This window comes from Python bivittatus, unplaced genomic scaffold (genome assembly GCF_059951505.1).
Source record: "Python bivittatus isolate LINGU-HERP-01145 unplaced genomic scaffold, Pbiv_v1 ctg000020_np1212, whole genome shotgun sequence".
In the NCBI taxonomy this organism is placed as follows: Eukaryota; Metazoa; Chordata; class Lepidosauria; order Squamata; family Pythonidae; genus Python; species Python bivittatus.
The window spans coordinates 95,883,566-95,900,664 of NW_028277030.1; the positions used below are offsets into that span (position 1 = coordinate 95,883,566).

The following is a 17,099-nucleotide window of genomic DNA, read 5'->3' on the forward strand; positions in this document are numbered from 1 at the left end:
GATGATGGACTTTTCTTCATTGGAAGAATTTAAAGAGAGGCTGGATAGCCATCTTTTGATGATGCTGCAATAACGGACACCAGGCAAGGGGTTGGATTAGATTATTGCTACCATACCTTTACATACCTACATTCTAGGATTCTCAATATGTACTCCCGTGCTTGCTCAGAATCACTTTTTTTCTTCTAATCCAGATTGCTACACAGCCTTACCAAATATTAACCAGGAATAATCCTGCTTAACTTCTTGAGATCAGCAAAGTTTGGTTGAAACCTGCCTCCTAGACCTGTGCCTGAGATACAACATCTTCCCTCTAAATTTATTTAAATTTAAGTATACCCTCATGTCTTATTGGATTCAGCTCTATTTACAAACAAGTTTAAACTAAAAATGCTTCATGAATAAAAATGTCCTTCCTCAGCACCTGTTATTGCTTGATTCATATGGCTTATGACTATATTAGACAAATTTTGTCTTCAAAATTTTTAAAAGTAAGTTCAACTTCATATTCACACTCAACCTGCAGCTTCTTGACAGGGGAAATAATTGACCGTCACTTTATCAATAACTTCTCTTTTATGTTAAGACATTTTAACATTTTCATTTACAGTCCCTTTAGGGTGATCAAAAAAATAACAATTTTCTTCTTTAGTCACTATATTATTATCAGCTTTTCTTCCAGAACACTTTTCTTTTCCTGAACCTGGATCTAGTCACAGCTGATCAGTATATCTTGTACTAACTTTCCTTCTATCGATACCTCATTCAATGAGAACCTTATTAATCACTTTCATCCTCTGTTTGGACTTCTAATCTGAAGAAGCCACTTTTCAATTTCATCTCTAAGCATCCTCCAGAATTATCTTGAAGTCTGATAAAGTGAAATTGACAACGATTCCTCCATTTTTTATTCTAGTCAATTTCAGCTCCTCCTCCGGATGCTGCAATACATATTAGCCAGCCGTACAAAAGAAAGGGAAAATTGCAGCAACCCATTTTCTCTGCAGCAGGGCCAAATTCTCAGCAGTCAGACTACTATCATGCAAGCTGCCTTTCCATACTTCCCAATTTCAAAAGGCAATCTTTGAAAGTTTAATTTAGACCTGGGGTCCCTAGCATGGGAGCTCTATGCATTCACATACTCACAAAGACTTCCCTTGTTGCCTCAATCAATTCAAGGACATCCAAATACTCACCAGCAGCAACCTGAATTACAGTCTATCCAGACCAACCTTCCATAACATAGTACCATTCAAATGCCTATAGTTCAATATGTCTTATGGGGGCTACGTTGGGAAGCCGTTTGAGAACAGATATTATGAGAGCGTATTATCAAGTTCTAACCAAATAGTTAAATGGACAGGCTTTCAAGATGCTGTTATTCTATTTTACTGTGATAAAAAGCATTCCTGGAACACTGGCCATGCCTGCTTCTTAACCTGGCCTACCCTGAAGTTTCTCTCTATCCCATGTATACTATCTCTCAAGGCAGAGTTTTTTAGTTTCTTCCTCATGCTCTTTCTGAGGACTGAGTAATCTTTTCTCAAAGTCCCTCCTTAATGGTTTACACATTTCATCTGAATATAAATCAGCTCTGTATTCTTTTATAGCCGGCCACTTGGTCTAGCTCTCCATGAAGTCCCTCCCACTGGAAGCTTCACATTATTTTGTTCCTGCTTCCAAACAAAACACTTGATTGCTGATACCCACTGTGGGGCCCAGGTGGGATCCACAGGAAATAAAGATGATTCTTGAGGCTGGTACTTATTCCACCGAAGTTTCACTTCCATTTAATTTTTCTTTAAACTAAAGAACAACAACAAAAACTCTATGAGCAAGTGGGGAAAATTGGTAAGCGTCAATGTTTTGCCCATGAAATTGTTTTCGCATAAAACAACAAGTGAACAAGTAATAGCAATTTCAGGGAAGATGGCCTTTTCAAAGGGGGGAAATAAATATATAAACTGGGACTTTCCAGACAAATGATCTCTGCAAAGGTTTTGACTTATATTTGCAATGCATGATTAATGACAAGAAATATTGGTGAATAGAGAGAACAAATTAATTGATTGTATATCTTTGCCCAGTGATGTATTTGGCCATCTTATGACAAGAAATAAATGCCAGAAATGGGTGCTTATTTCTCAGGATATTAATTTCCATAAAACAGGGGCTACTAAAAAACAGAAATTGTGAACATACCAGAAATAATATTTCCATTCTTCTTTGTTTTACTCATTCATTCATTTATTCTGTTTATTACCTGTTCTTCTTTATTACAAAATAGTGCCAAACTGGGGCACTGCACAATGAGATCCATAAACCAAATGAAATTAGAGTGGATGCTTTTGACACAATTTAAGTTGCCACATTTTAGGCAAGATGAGGACAAAATGGATAATATCTAGGAAGAATAACAAAAGCATTAGGGGCCAAATTAAAATATTATTTTCATACAAATGCAGGCTAAATGGCAACTTACCATTTTTGTCTACGTTTATGAAGTATCTGATCTCACAGACTTACAGATGGATGTTGAATAGCATTTCCAGTAGGGGAAGAGAAAAATCTGTGGGCGTTTTCTTGCTCCTATATTGTTTAGACCCATATGTGAGCTCTATTCATGGGCCTTGGAGAGAAAAAGAATGCATGAACAGCTGTACAGAGTTAGAATGACAATGCGTCTACCTAGACGAGTGTTTTTATTAACGCCAGCCACTCTAATGTTAAGACATCCCTCTCAACATGAAAATTTAAACCAAGGCAATTCTGACTTCTTGTTGTTTTGAAATAGATATTCTGTAGCATCCAGTTAAATTATAATTTTATAATATTCAGATGCAGCATCTTAGAATATTTTCAGAACCCCAGCTACAATAATTACCAAGCAATAGGATTTGGGAGAGGCAAATACAGTATAATGTGAAAGTTTTCTTGCCTAAATCAATTTTTTTTTAAGAAATGATAAACTGTATGCATTTTTAGGAAAATGTATGCTGTGGCAGTGTATTCCAGAAAAAGAACCATGTGCATTTTTCCCTAGCACTCTTTGGAACTAATTCCCTAGTCTTAAGTGAGATCTTCTAGCTCAATTTAGCATTTTCACTTTCAGCTCCTTCCCATTAAAAATAGGGAAAGTTGCAGAACAACTTTTTTCTGCAAGCTGTTAATTGTTCCGCAAATTGTGGATAACAATCCTGAAGAAAACATTCCCAATCAATTCATTGGAGCTATTCAATCCTATGTATGAGTTTAAAAACAATTATTCCTCCTCCCCGATCTACCCATCTCCTCTTTCAATTCCTATTTTTACAATTCCCAATAGTTCAGATTCAGGAGGACAGATTTAGTGTGTTTCTCCATGACGCAGGAGGCCCATCATGTGGAAATGTTATGAACCCAGAAGCATGTTCTCCTCAGTAAACAAAAACAAATGTGAGGGGTGGGGTGGGGCCTCTCCCCGTGAAGAGGACTCTGCAATACATATGGCTTTTACCATCTGGAGCCCAGTCCTTAAACACGATAAACATGATAAATCTTCCCCAGTGGAATCTCTTTTATGAACGCTAATACATAAAAACACATACGCTAAAGGCACCAGGAGGCAACCCTTAAGCCATAGAAAATGCTTTGCCTCATTTTACTGGCACACAGAATTGGATTATATTATGTGATGAAATGATAAAAATTACTTTCAAGTACACAAATTTAGATCTCTGTCACTCCAAAACCCATAAAAAGAAAAAGGAATAGATGAAGGCTGAACAGGTAATATATTTAAACTGAGGAGTCAAAAGAAGGAGAGCGGGAAAGAGAGACGGGGAGACAGTGGATGTTACAGTGTAGTAAAGATGAACTTCCATCACAGATTATAATGGGAAAAGCGTGAATACTCGAAGTGCGCATTGTGAAAAAGCAAAGTCTTTCTGCAAAATTAATACTTTTTCAGTTTTGATTAATATAAAGTTGAAAGAGATTAGATTTTCAATTAGTCATAATTCCTAAACAATCAAAATTCTCAACATTAAATTTACCTGTCTTCAAGGAAAAGGAGAGAATTTCTAGTTAAAATGAATGAATCTGGTTTCAGCATTGTTCCATTTACTGTCTATAACCAAAATTTAAGTTAAATATTGGGTATATATCATGTTCCCTCTTTTGACTGAATTATTCCTCCTTTTTCTATTACATCTAATTATTTCTCACTCACTCCATTAATTTGCATGAATGCATACTAATTCATATGCTCTACAAGTCTTCATCTCCTCCACAAAGAAACTTGGCAATATTTTATGGCATTTGTACTAGCCCCGAATTTAGAAAAAGAAGAAATGATCAGTACCTGTAGATTTCCTGTGTTAATCAGGGAGCATACTTTCTCATTTAGGATGACTAAAGTTATAGCTGGGAATGTTTGCAAGACATCCTTTCTAATAGCTTTACAATCTTTCATGTTGCAGACATTTACTGTATACCTGTGTGTACTCCTGTGACAATACCATAAAACTATTTGATTCTATTGATACAGGCTCCAGGATATTAAGAAGGTTACATGAGATGAATACCAAGTCTAATGACAGATGCATTGAAGTGCAAATGTGAGCTCTGTGACTTTTGGCAAGCGGGCTCAAGAATTCTGGCACCAATCGACATGTCTATAACATTCTGCAAGCATAAATATATCTCTTAAATTGTTTTTCCATGCTTCTTGCCTGGATGCACTCACACACGAGCAGGTGTCTATAGGTGTGTCTGTGTATGTGATAGAGTGTGTGCTTGTGTGCATATGCATGTATATATGTTGTGCATGTGCACATGTGGGTGTATGTGTGTATAACTAGAGTTGCATCTGCCAATGTTTTAGGATCTTTCTGTCTATTCAGAAATGAGCCAAGATAAATGGTACACAACATAAGGAAAATGAACAACTTAGACATTTAAATAATAGACATATAAAGTTTTTGTTCAGAATCCTATGCTGGCTTATTTTTATTCATTTTCACTACAGACCTATGTGAAAAACCACAACTATGATGATTTCATTGAAGAAAAACAGAAGGTGTACACTTTTATAAACCTCGAGATACAGAACCAATACCTTTGTGGCACAGAATAACTTGCAACAATAACTCATGACCTGGCCCCCAACAGACTACTGCAATGCGCTTTACACAGGGCTGCCTTTAAAGCCTTCCCAGAAATTGCAACTGGTTCAGGATGTGACAGCCTGTGATTCACTAACTCCAAACACTGGGAACATATTACTGTGCAACCATATACTGTATTGTGCCCCTGTACTGGTTACTGGCTCATTTCCAAATACAATTTAGAGTGCTGGTGTTAACCTATAAAGGTCTTAATGGCTTGGCACCTGAGACCATCTTCTCCAGCCAGATTTGGCCTATCCTGTTAGATCAGGGTTCCTCAACCTCCGCAACTTTAAGATGAGTGGACTTCAACTCCCAGAATGTCGACCAAAGTCACCCAGCTGGCTTTCATGCTTAAGGGAGGCCCAGAATTCAGTCTTCTGCTTTTTAGGCCAGCACCTTACTGTATGTATGTGACTGTATATTTCTTTCATCTGATTTTTTATTTATTTATTTTTACAGATGAAATGTTTTCTAATGGTTAGAAAGTTTCTTCAATCACCTATGAGGAAAAAGATCCACGTCTTAAATTAAGAATCTTATATTCCTTCCACATAGATAAAATGGCTGGCAGTACTTGGGATATAACTGATGAGGATTATTCTCTCCTCTTCTCCAACAAATTAAGATTGTGATGTTAACACTGCCTACAGTTTCATACAGAAGCCCAGGAGGAAATACTATCAGAGCAGTAAGCATCCGTTTAAAGGGAAGGGTGAGGATGGTACGTCTGAAGCCAGTCCATGGGCAGCACCATCACAATTGTCCTGTTTTGCTGACATTGTGGATGAATGACTATCTCACCCACCTCTACAGCATCTTTGGGGGAAAATACCGCACAACCCTTTGCAGGGCTTCAATAGCCCAACCTATCCTTATTTAAGCAATGCAAAATTAATGGAGTTTTGCAGGAAGTTGTGTCTTGTTTCAGGTACCTTCTTTGTAGAAGGCAAGTAGAACTGGCTGGCCAGAATAGCTCCCTATTTTATATCATACTAATTACCCTGAACTTAGAGGCGGCAAGGAAGCCTGGCTGAGAAAGAAGATTGATTATAAGGAAATTGGTCTTGCAGCTTAACATTTTGTTTGTGTCACTGCCTTCTATTCTTCAATTGATAGCAAGGCATTGATTTAAGAGCCAGAGAACTGCTTTCCTCTCACCAATTGTCCTTTTGCAGTCCTCCACTGAAAAGTATTCCCCACCTGGATCGGCAAGGGGTCATTCATTCTCAGAACAGTGCAGATTCTTAAGCATAAGTCCTATGGTTCCGATGAGAAGAGATGGGCTTGCAGTTTAGATTTCTCACTAGCGTCAATCCATAAATGTTGACTAGCCATTCCTTTGGCTCTAAGATTGCTCTAGTGATCCAAGAGCAGCCCCCTCTTTATTAGCCCTAACCTGAATCAATTAGCCCCAACTCTCCCTCCCGTGGGAAACAGAAGGACAATAAAGAAAAAGAGACAATAGAGAGAGCAGCTTTCTGCCAGTCCAAATTACACTTAGCACCATCTTGTGGCTGCAATAAGTAAACGTCTCCAAAGCATTATTTTATGCTCTGTTTGGAGCACAGCAGGGTCTTTCGAAGAACTGCGACTAGTGGTGCTGTTGCTGTTGCTACTACTATTTATATTGTTATTATTGTGCTGTAATTTACTATCTGGGCTTGAGAAACTAAACCATTTATGTAAAGTGAAGTGTTTGCTAAATAGTGATGTGGTGACAAGGTCATGTACTCACTAATGATTTCTACCATCTTCTAGCATCATCCAAATATTGTTAGGTTGCCTCAGTGATGGCTAGATGAAGCTATCAAGATATGTCCCTAGCACATAAGCAATATCCAGACAAATATGAAAGGAGTTTATTACATTGCTCTGGAGATCCTTTTTCTGATACATAATGTCCAGAGGCTTGGCACACTAAGTAAACAAAAATTTAAAAACAGCCAGCTGTTCCATAACAGCTTAAAGACTAGGGTTATGTTTTCTGACCATCCATAAGCAGCTAACCTCCTCTGGCTGATCAGATCCATTCAGCCCTACATCCATACACCCCAATCTGATGTGGAAGACTGATAGCTCCTCGAGAGCAGGTGACAGCATATTGTCTCATTCTGAAGCTTCTTTCTGATTATTTCCTGAAGATTAGATAGCAATGAATGCCCCAGTAGGTTAACCACCTTAAATATGTATTTGAGTAGAGACAAGGTATATAAATCAAACAAATAAATGGAGAATACTCACTGTAGCTGTGTTTAATTATATTAATTTTGTTTTTGCCTTTACCCTGCCTGTTTCTGGGAGGGGCACTTTGAACTGTGACCCCAGACCACCACTCAGTGGCAAAATGCAGGTTGGAAGTTACAAAAAGCTTGATGTCCCTGCTCTGGGCAATCTTGAGGAATTGAGGACAAGGAGGAGTTAGTACTTGGGAAGAGTTGGCTTCTATAGACATAATAGAAAAAATACAAGGCCGCTCATGAGTTTCATTGGTGACACTTCCCCTGGGTGGGGGTGGGGGGAAGAGCTATATTCTCAGGCCTAGGATTAACAGTTGTGGTAGAGCTAAATGCCTAGCCATCCTTAAGATATATCCCTTTCCAATGTTCTTAAGTCCAAAATATAGTATGAGCTTATATGAAAGTAATGCTGAACACACTGGTTATTCTGAACAAAGGATTACTGCAGACGTTTATTAAATATTTTTACTTATATTGAACACAAGTTATACAAGACAACACAGCATTCCTATTACCAATGATGTCACATTAGACACCACTTTATAGAAAGATAGAGATATGGATGTAGATATGGACATGGACACGCTCCAAAATAAATTCATTGCCTCAGACTCTTCCAATACAGTTTTGTTTTTCCTGAGAAAAGGAGACCTTAGCCAACCCCACTTTTCAGCTAGGAAGAGGAGAAAAAGCAAAGGATGAACAAGATAACTTTCATCTTCCAGAGAGTTCTCTATTCTCTGGCTAATCCCCTGCCATTTCCCTAACAACAGATTACCAGAAATTTAATCACTGAATATTGCCTGATTGATCCTTTACTGTTCCAATCCAGGGTCACAATCCTGCATATGAATCATCAATAGAGGAGGAAGAGACAGGAACTGGAGGCTAAATCAGGCTCCATGGCTCTTGACTCTGCCCCTAGAGACCCATCCCTTAAATTAGAGTTTTGACCACCCAGTTTGTGTAACCACCATAGCTTTATGGTGAGAAACTAGAAGACAGGGATGCAGACAAGTGCTTGGGGATTGGGGGGCACAGACATCACAGACAGGATGGTCTACTTGGGAGTTGGACATTGTGCCTGAGTGGCCTCAAGAAATCAAAGGTGATTAACTAGCTGTACTCAGATGGAGACTTGGAACTTCTGCCTGAGAACACTCAAACATTGAAACAGCTTAGTTTTGATCCTCCAACCTGGACCTGACCGATGCTTTCACCCTTGCTCTCTGAACTTTGGCTACTGGTAAGAAACACTGGTTTCGCTTGAACTGGATAGGACTGGAACTAAGGCTCTGTTTGCTGATTTAATTGTGGGCATCTCAGCCAATTTTTACAGCCAGGACTTTACAAGAGCTTTATGGGCCAAGACAAGCAGGTTCCTTCAGCAATCAAATGCTTGGATTTACAACTACAAGTTGTCCAAAAGCTTCTGGGTCTGCCTGTTTTGCCTCTTCTTAGAAAAGTGACAGATGTAACATTTTTTTGGGGGGGGGGACCCAACCCTGTTGCTTCAGAAAAGCCAAACCCACAAGGAAAGTTGTTCAGCATTAAAATCTGGAACAGTTTTGATTTATTTTATTTTTTTTAGAAAGCATATTGAATTTCCTCCTGTAACATGCACATTTGGGCTGGGGGAACTGTTTGCTTCTGAACAATCCTCAATCAAGAGGATAAATTTGTCAGATAAATTATGTCTCACTCATCAACTCTCCAGAAATTCCTGTTGAATTGTCTATAGGTTACACCCATAACTCTACGCAGGAAAAGACTTCTGAGACTTATTGTACTATCTTTGATAGATATTTTTAATTCCCACTAGATTTGCTCATTTTTCTTTCTGGTTTCACTTTATTCTGATCTCCCCCCCCCCCCCCCAGGTTTCACACTTGTTGCACAGGTTGGTATTTTCCCTTTTATCTCAACAAATCATATCTGTGCCTTCACAGTTTACTGCACAATAAGAAAGTTCATTTAAAGATAGAGAGGGAAGAACAGCAACTTTCAAAACCACACAAATGAAAAGAAGCAGCTAAAAGCAGTCAAATATTGTTGGTTTATTATTTTGGCTAAAACAAAATACAGAGCAAAGTGACATATGGCCACATAGGTTGCCTTGACAATATTGTGCTTCTTATTATTGATGGATAAATTGTCACAACATGCAATAGACTGTCCTTCTCTATTACACTGTTCAAAATAGGAAATGCCACACTATAATTTAAACTTTCAGATTTCAGCCTATCTACTCAATGTTTCGTTTTGTATATAGGAGGGCAGGTGTCAAAGCTCTAAAAAAGACAGACATTTGTTCAGCCACAAAAATTTAAAATACAAAATATTGAAAAGAAATATTTTAGCTCTACATCAGTCTGAAAGATTAAACTTAAAAGGCTAGAGTGTAGATAATAAATATAGAGAGGAAGAAATGTCAAGCTATAAAGGGTGCACTTATTCAGCAATGGAGATTTAAAAGAGAAAATGGAAAGTTTAATTCTACATCAAGCTGAAAGAGTATTTTAAAAAATGGATGGATATAGTAATAAATGTATTTAAGTGGAAAGATAGATGGAGAGTATACTCAGGCCTGTCTCGCTTATAAATGGGATGGAGAACTTGTGGCTCTCCATGTGTTAAAGTACAGTTCCCAGCAGCTTTCTCCTCCTTCTCTGCTTGGAGTTGTAGTTCAGAAATATCTGGAGAGCTATAGTTGCCCATTTCTGATTTAAAACCTCTTTTAGTTCTAGCTAAGGTCACCAGAATCCTGGAAAAATCTTATGCAATACTTCTGCACTTGAGTCAAAGTAAGAGTCAATCTGCTGTCTGAGCACCACAATTCAGTTAATTATCCCAAGCAGCTAAGTCAGAGGGTGTAATTTTTACTCCTAAACAACTCCAGGTTGTCAGGTTTTCCACAACCATTCATGTTGTCCAATACCATAACCCAGAACTGGCCTATTTTGTCCATCTAGTCTGCCAAGAGGAGAGGGGGGACCCTAAATCTATGGAGCAATTTAAAAAAATTTCACTCCCCATTTTGAAAAGCAATGGTGGGCAAATGCTGATTGTCTACAAGTCCCAACCGAGCTATTCTCCATACCAGGCTGCTTGCATCTTACAGGCAATAACAATGATTCCCAATGAGAAAAAATCTTCACATAAGCCTCACACACTTGAAAACATTCATACGCAATTCTACAGGCTCCCTAATATAAACAAAAAAACACTGGTACTAGGTTCATCTGGAAAAGATCACCCCATCAGATGTCAGGCATAGCCACCCTTCATTGTAAAGCACGTACCAGCTGCATATAGATAAAACAGGAAGATCTAGCCTGCCTATCATCAATTTCAACGAAGCTAAATTGGAATCTGTACTACTCCAACCCCTAAGCTGGACTGGAGTCAGTCCCATTTCACCACTCAGGCAGTACACAGTTCTTCAATCTATGGCTGCAACCCTGGGATCAGAACTAGGATGCAAATGACACCCTGGATCCCCAAAAACAACCCAACCTTGGTGCTCTCACAGTTCTAATCACCAACTATAACTAGAAAAGGTAGCAAGTCATTCACTCCCTGGATGTCTTGTTGGAGATGGAGATGACTCTCTCCTTGGCTATCCCTTTTCTCCCTCATTAAAAAAAAACCAACCCCCCCCCCCATATTTTTATCTTGGATCATTTGTAGGCTGGTGGGAACTGGCCTGATGATTGGAATGGAGGACAGGGAGGTGGGAGGCTTCTCAGGGCTTCTCATGGCAGCTGATCTTCTGCCCTTTGTGATCATCTTAGAGAATGGAAAAGGGGTACAGAGGAGAGGAGTGAAACTGGCAGGGATAGAGAGGGAATAGCTGCTGGAAAGGTGAGTAGTCTGCCTGAACAGAAGTTGTAAACTTGTAGATTATGTTATCACAGACCACAGTACAGCGCAGTAGCATGCAGCAGTAACAAGCAGCTGCATTCAGAGACATCTGACAGTTAGAAAGGAAAATACCTTCATCAGATTCAGCATCCCTCCAGGAGTTTCACAGACAGGTCCTTTAACTTTCATCTTGGACAGAGCAGGAGAGCAGAGAGAGATTTCAGAGACGAGAGAGGCAAAGTTACTAGGAGTAGACTTCCCCTTCCCCTTCCCCTTCCCCCTTTTCTGAATTACACACAGACTAAGAATCAGGCCTCTTAGTCCCAATCCAGTCTTGTTTCATTTTCTGTCACCACTACAAGAGGTTGTTTGTTCCAACACTGCCAGTTCCCTGTATTTTTCCCTTCATTTTCTCCCTTTTCTCTTCCATGTTTATTGTTGTCTGCTTGACCACTGATGAAGGGCTAGTGATGTCAAAAAAAACACTGTTATCCTCATGCAAGGACTCATAGACTCAGGAAGTGGCTGGGAATGAAGACTTTGGGCCCAGTTAGCTCATTTGTGGGCTGCCAAAACCACCAGTAAGAAAAGTTGGCTGGGTCGATGGCTTACAAGATCATTTGCATCATGTGAACACAGACTTTGTGTCTCCATCCTGGGAAAAGCCTCTACCCTTGAATTTCACCCCAGCAACTACTGATGAAAGCAAAAAGGATGATGATGATGGTTGGTTGCACAGTCAGCCAGATGTTTAGACTGGATTTGGCATTTTTATCCACCTATCAAGTCCTTCCCAAGGACCTGGGATAGGCAGATGTTGTTCTTTGATGGTGTTAAAAGTATTGTCGCAGGATATAAGCTGTTCCAAGTAAATTCTGTCAATGCCAATGGTGTTCACGTGGTGCTCCAGATGTTTTGGGATTGCACCTAAGGTACCTATAACTATTGGTGCTATCTTTACTTTCTTTTGCCATAGTCGTTCTACTTCTATTTGCAGGTCTCTATATCTTGTGATTTTCTCCAGTTCTTTCTCTTCTATTCTGCTGTTTCTAGGTATTGTTGTTGTTGTTGTTGTTGGTCCCACAGTTAGCCAGATGTTTAGACTGGATTTCACATTTTGGTCCACCTATCGAGTCCTTCCCAAGGACCCGGGATAGGCAGATGTTGTTGTTTGATGGTGTTAAAGGTATCATTGCAGGATGTAAGCTGTTCCAAGTAAAGCTGCCTTTTGCAATTGACTGATGGTGATTTTCTCAGTGCTGATGGTGTTCAAGTGGTGCTCCAGATGTTCTGAAATTGCACCCCACGCACCTATTACTATTGATACTATCTTCGCTTTCTTTTGCCACAGTTGTTCTACTTCTATTTGCAGGTCTTTTTATTTTGTGATTTCCTCCAGTTCTTTCTCTTCTATTCTGCTGTCTCCAGATATTGCAATGTCTACTATCCAGACTATTTATCTTTCTTATCAACAATTGTTAAGTCTGGGGTCTTGTGTGGCAGGTGCTTTTCTGAATTCTAAAGTCCCAGAGCACTTTAGCTTCTTCATTTTCTATTACATTGTCTATTTTGTGGTCCCACCAGTTCTTGCTTGCAGGCAAATGGTATTTCTTGCAGATATGCCAATGCACCATTGTTGCTACTTTGTCATGCCATTGTTTGTAATCAGTCTGTATGATCTTCTTGTAGCAGCTAACTAGATTGTCCACTGCTTCTTCAGCTTCTTTGCAGAGACGGCATTTGCTATCTGTGGCTGTTTTCTCAGTTCTGGCTTTGTATGCACTTCTTCTTAAGGCTTGGTCTTGTACAGCCAGAATTAGCCCCTCTAGCTCCTTCTTCAACTTTCCTGATCTTAGCCATTACCAGGTCTTGTTGTTATTTGCTTTGCCTGCTTGCTTTTTCTGTACTTGCCATTTAATACTTTGCCTTGCCATGTCTCTTTTCTATTCTTCATTTGGTCTTTCTTGCAGGCCAGTTTGGTCTCTTCAGTATTCAGTAAGCCTTCGTGGTGTACTAGCTTCAATGCATCTTCTTCACTGTCCTTCAGATATTCTTCCAATGCCCCTTTTTTCTTCTTCAGCTGTGTGGTGTACTTGCAACGTTCCACACCCACCTGTGCTCCTTGATAAGTAAAGTCTGTCAACATCACTGTGTGGATGAAGGACATGATTCATTGTCATTATTTTTCTGGTCTTCCTATCCAGGGCTTCTAGTTCCACTTGAGTCCAGTCCACTATTCCAGCTGTGTGTCTAATGACTGGAATTGCCCAGGTGTTAATTACTTTGATGGTATTTCCTCCAATGAATTTGGTCTTTAAGATCTTCACTCTCATGATGTATTCACCACTAACCTTCTTCTTGACTTCAGTGTGCTTGATGTTGTCAGCTTGAAGGATGCCCAGGTATGTATTTGTAGTGATCTTCATCCAGATTCTTCATATTCTTTGCATAGGGCATCTTGATTCTTTCAGTTTCACTAGTTTTCCTCTGCTGATGGTAAGGGTGGCACATTTGTCCAGTCCAAACTCCATTGCAATATCTTGGCTGTACATTCAGACAGTGTTGAACAGTGATTCTATTTCAGATGGTTTTTTTCCATACAGCTTCAGATCGTCCATGTAAAGGAGGTGGGATAGCCTGGCAGATGTTTTTGATGTTTGATAGCCATGGCCTGACTTGTTCGGTATTGTTGATAGAGGAATCAATGCAATGACAAACAGTAGTAGTGATAGTGAGTCTCCTTGAAAGATTCCTCTCTTGATATTAACCTCTCCCAGTCTATCACCATTAATCAACAACTGTGTCTTCCATTGTGCCATTGATCTTTGCACAAAGCTTCTGATGTTTCTATTGATTCCTCTTATTTCTAGGCACTTGATTATCCCATCATGTGACAAGGAGTCAAAACCCTTCTTGTAATCAATGCAAGCTACATTCAGGTTGGTCTTCCTTCTCTTGCAGTTTTCCAAAATCATCTTGCCAGTTAGTAGTTGATCTTTTGTTCCTCTGCTGTTTGGGCAGTTTCCTTTCTGTTCAGGTGGAAAAAGCTTGTTTTCAACTAGATGCCGTTGGACTGCATCAGCTACAGCACCAGTTAGCAATTTGAAAATTATTGGTAAACAGCTATAGTAATTGGCCTGTAGTTGCCTGGTGCTGCTCCTTTTGTTGAATCTTTCATTATCAGGTGGGTTTGCGAGATGTTAACCAATCTTCAATTTCATCTCCTTGCAGTATGTTATTAAACTGCTTGGCAATAAGTTGGTGTAGATGTTTCAACCAAAAACCATGCAGTGCTGGTGCTGACTAATGAAACCTGGTGCTGACTAATTCTTGATCTTCCTTGCCCTTTTCTCCACCATTTCTGCTTTTATTACAAGTTCTTTCATTTCAGCTTCTTTTTTATTCTTCTCCACCTCCTTTATCCAAGCTGCATTATGATGATGATGATGATGATGATGATGATGATGATGATGATGATGATGGTCGGTCACACAGTCAGCCAGATGTTTAAACTGGATTTGGCAATTTTATCCACCTATCAAGTCCTTCCCAAGGACCTGGCATAGGCAGAAGTTGTGTGATGGCATTAGAGGTATCGTCGCAGGATATAAGCTGTTCCAAGTAAAGCTGCCTTTTGAAATTGACTGATGGTGATTTTGTCAGTGCTCCTGGTATTCAAGTGGTGCCCCAGATGTTTTAGGATTGCACCCAAACCACCTATTACTATTTGTACTATCTGTGCTTTCTTTTGCCATAGTCGTTCTATTTCCCAGTCTTTATCTTTTGTGATTTCCTCCAGTTCTTTCTCTCCTATTCTGCTGTCTCCAGGTATTACAATGTCCACTATCCAGAAACAAAATAATAATAATAATAACAACAACAACAATATTGTTGGTCACACAGTCAGCCAGATGTTTAGACTGGATTTTGCAGACTGGAATTATTATTATTATTATTATTATTATTAGAACTATTATTTAATAAATTTGAACTCTGGGCAGCTTACTTAATAATTAAAACAAATAAAAACGTAACAAAATAAAACAAGACAGCCCAGACTAAAAATAACTATTAAAACCAAGCATGACAGCCCCCTTTCCCAATACATGGTAATTAGTTTTGACCTTTCTACATAATAAATACTACTATATTCTGTTTGGGCCCCGTATTTGATTCATAGTTTTCATATGACCTGGGGATGACTGAATATAGCAATGATTTTTGAAGGTTGAAGACCTCATTTTTCAGTGAGGGAGAATGACTTAAAATTATGGACTACAGAGAGTTTAGCTCCAATGTACTCCAACGCTGATCTGCAGTGGACAGGAAGGGTTTCCTTAAGAGTGATTTGGTTGCTGTTATGCTCTTGTTTGGCATTCCTGATCCCATGAACAGTAAAGACCAGATGCTGCAGTTTTCAGGAATCTAGGAATTGGTTTGTACTGAAATCCAGGCAAGAGGGAGAGTTAGTGGCCTGATTTTCAGAGCAAATCACTCTCATCTGTTGTGGGAAAAGCAATAATCTGGGATCACTTGAAAGACTAACATGTTGATTATAGTGTAGGTATTTCTGGACTGAATCCCAGTTCATTGGATGCATAAAGTGTTATGTTGAGTTACAGCTATGAATACACATGGAAGCAGGAGGGTGGGAAACTGTAAATAGTGAGGTCAGAGGGAAATCAAAAGCAGAAAGCACAAATACTTATTAAAAGTAATCATTTACAAAACAGTATTGGGTGATAACATATACATTCCCTCTTGGGTTTTGATGGTAGTTAAGAAATCAGCATCACTTTTTCCTAAAGTCCTTTTTCAACTAGGTGAGTTAGAACTGGATGACATGATCAACATAATTAAGCTATTTTGCATTATAACTGGCCACTGAAATGTTTTTGCTCCAGAAATATTGCAAATTTGTTACATGCATGGTAGGTATTGCTGAGATTATCTTCCAGAATTATCTTTATCCCAAATAACTGAAAATACCCCACCTGTAGTTTCAAAAGAATTGCTTCTTTAAATTGGAAACTGCTTTGTATATACTAATTCAGCCTTCCTCAGACAATATGCTTCAGCTGTGTTGGGTTATAACTTCCACCATCCTAATCCAATATGGTTTAGGGGAACCTGCTATTAGATATGTCTAACTTTTCTCTCACAGATCATGCCATTCTTCACTATCCAAGGGATGGACAATTTCCCAGAAGCTGCTATTGGCCAATCTTCATTTGCACGATAAGACAATTTGACAAAGGTAGCTTCAAGACCAAAGTGAAGCAGATACCTACAAAAAAATCTTACCTCAAAGAGCTTCAGTCAGAATGCCTTCTTTCTAATAACTGCTATTCCCATTTTTGCTTTCATAAGATCATCACTTTTGTAGTGAACATTTGCTATCTCTATAATTCACCATGTTTTTTAAAGTTTTTTTTTCATATTTTGAACCAATGTAATAATAATTTCTGGAAAGAGTAGTTTTCTTTTTTTTCTCTCTTAGTTATGAAAGTGGATTCTAGTATTTGAACATTTTCACAAATATATGCAGAATCTGCCCTTTTCATAGGTTTAGAATTAAAGACATTGATTTCCTCCTCCTAGTTAACTAATTAGGAGTGTTGCAATTGATTTTCATGAAAGTAGTAATGGGGCTTTAATCCAAATACATTGCAGTTGCAGATAGCAAGAAGGAAGGATTTTCAAGGATTTAAAAGTATCCAGATTTTTTGTAATATTATGTATTTCTCAGGGCGAGATCTTGTCAGGCATTGACTATTTAAGATGGTTAAGAAAATCTACATTTCAAGTGTGACCCCAGCACCACCATTTGTGAACATAGCCTGCTTAA

The 17,099-nt window shown here is 38.9% G+C and overlaps 1 protein-coding gene across 1 annotated transcript in view; it reads right to left on the reverse strand.

Moving 5' to 3' along the window:
- The window catches only part of LOC148217132 (uncharacterized), a 77,526-nt gene that overhangs the window by 29,701 nt on the left and 30,726 nt on the right, over positions 1–17,099 (reverse strand). The window lies entirely within an intron of this gene.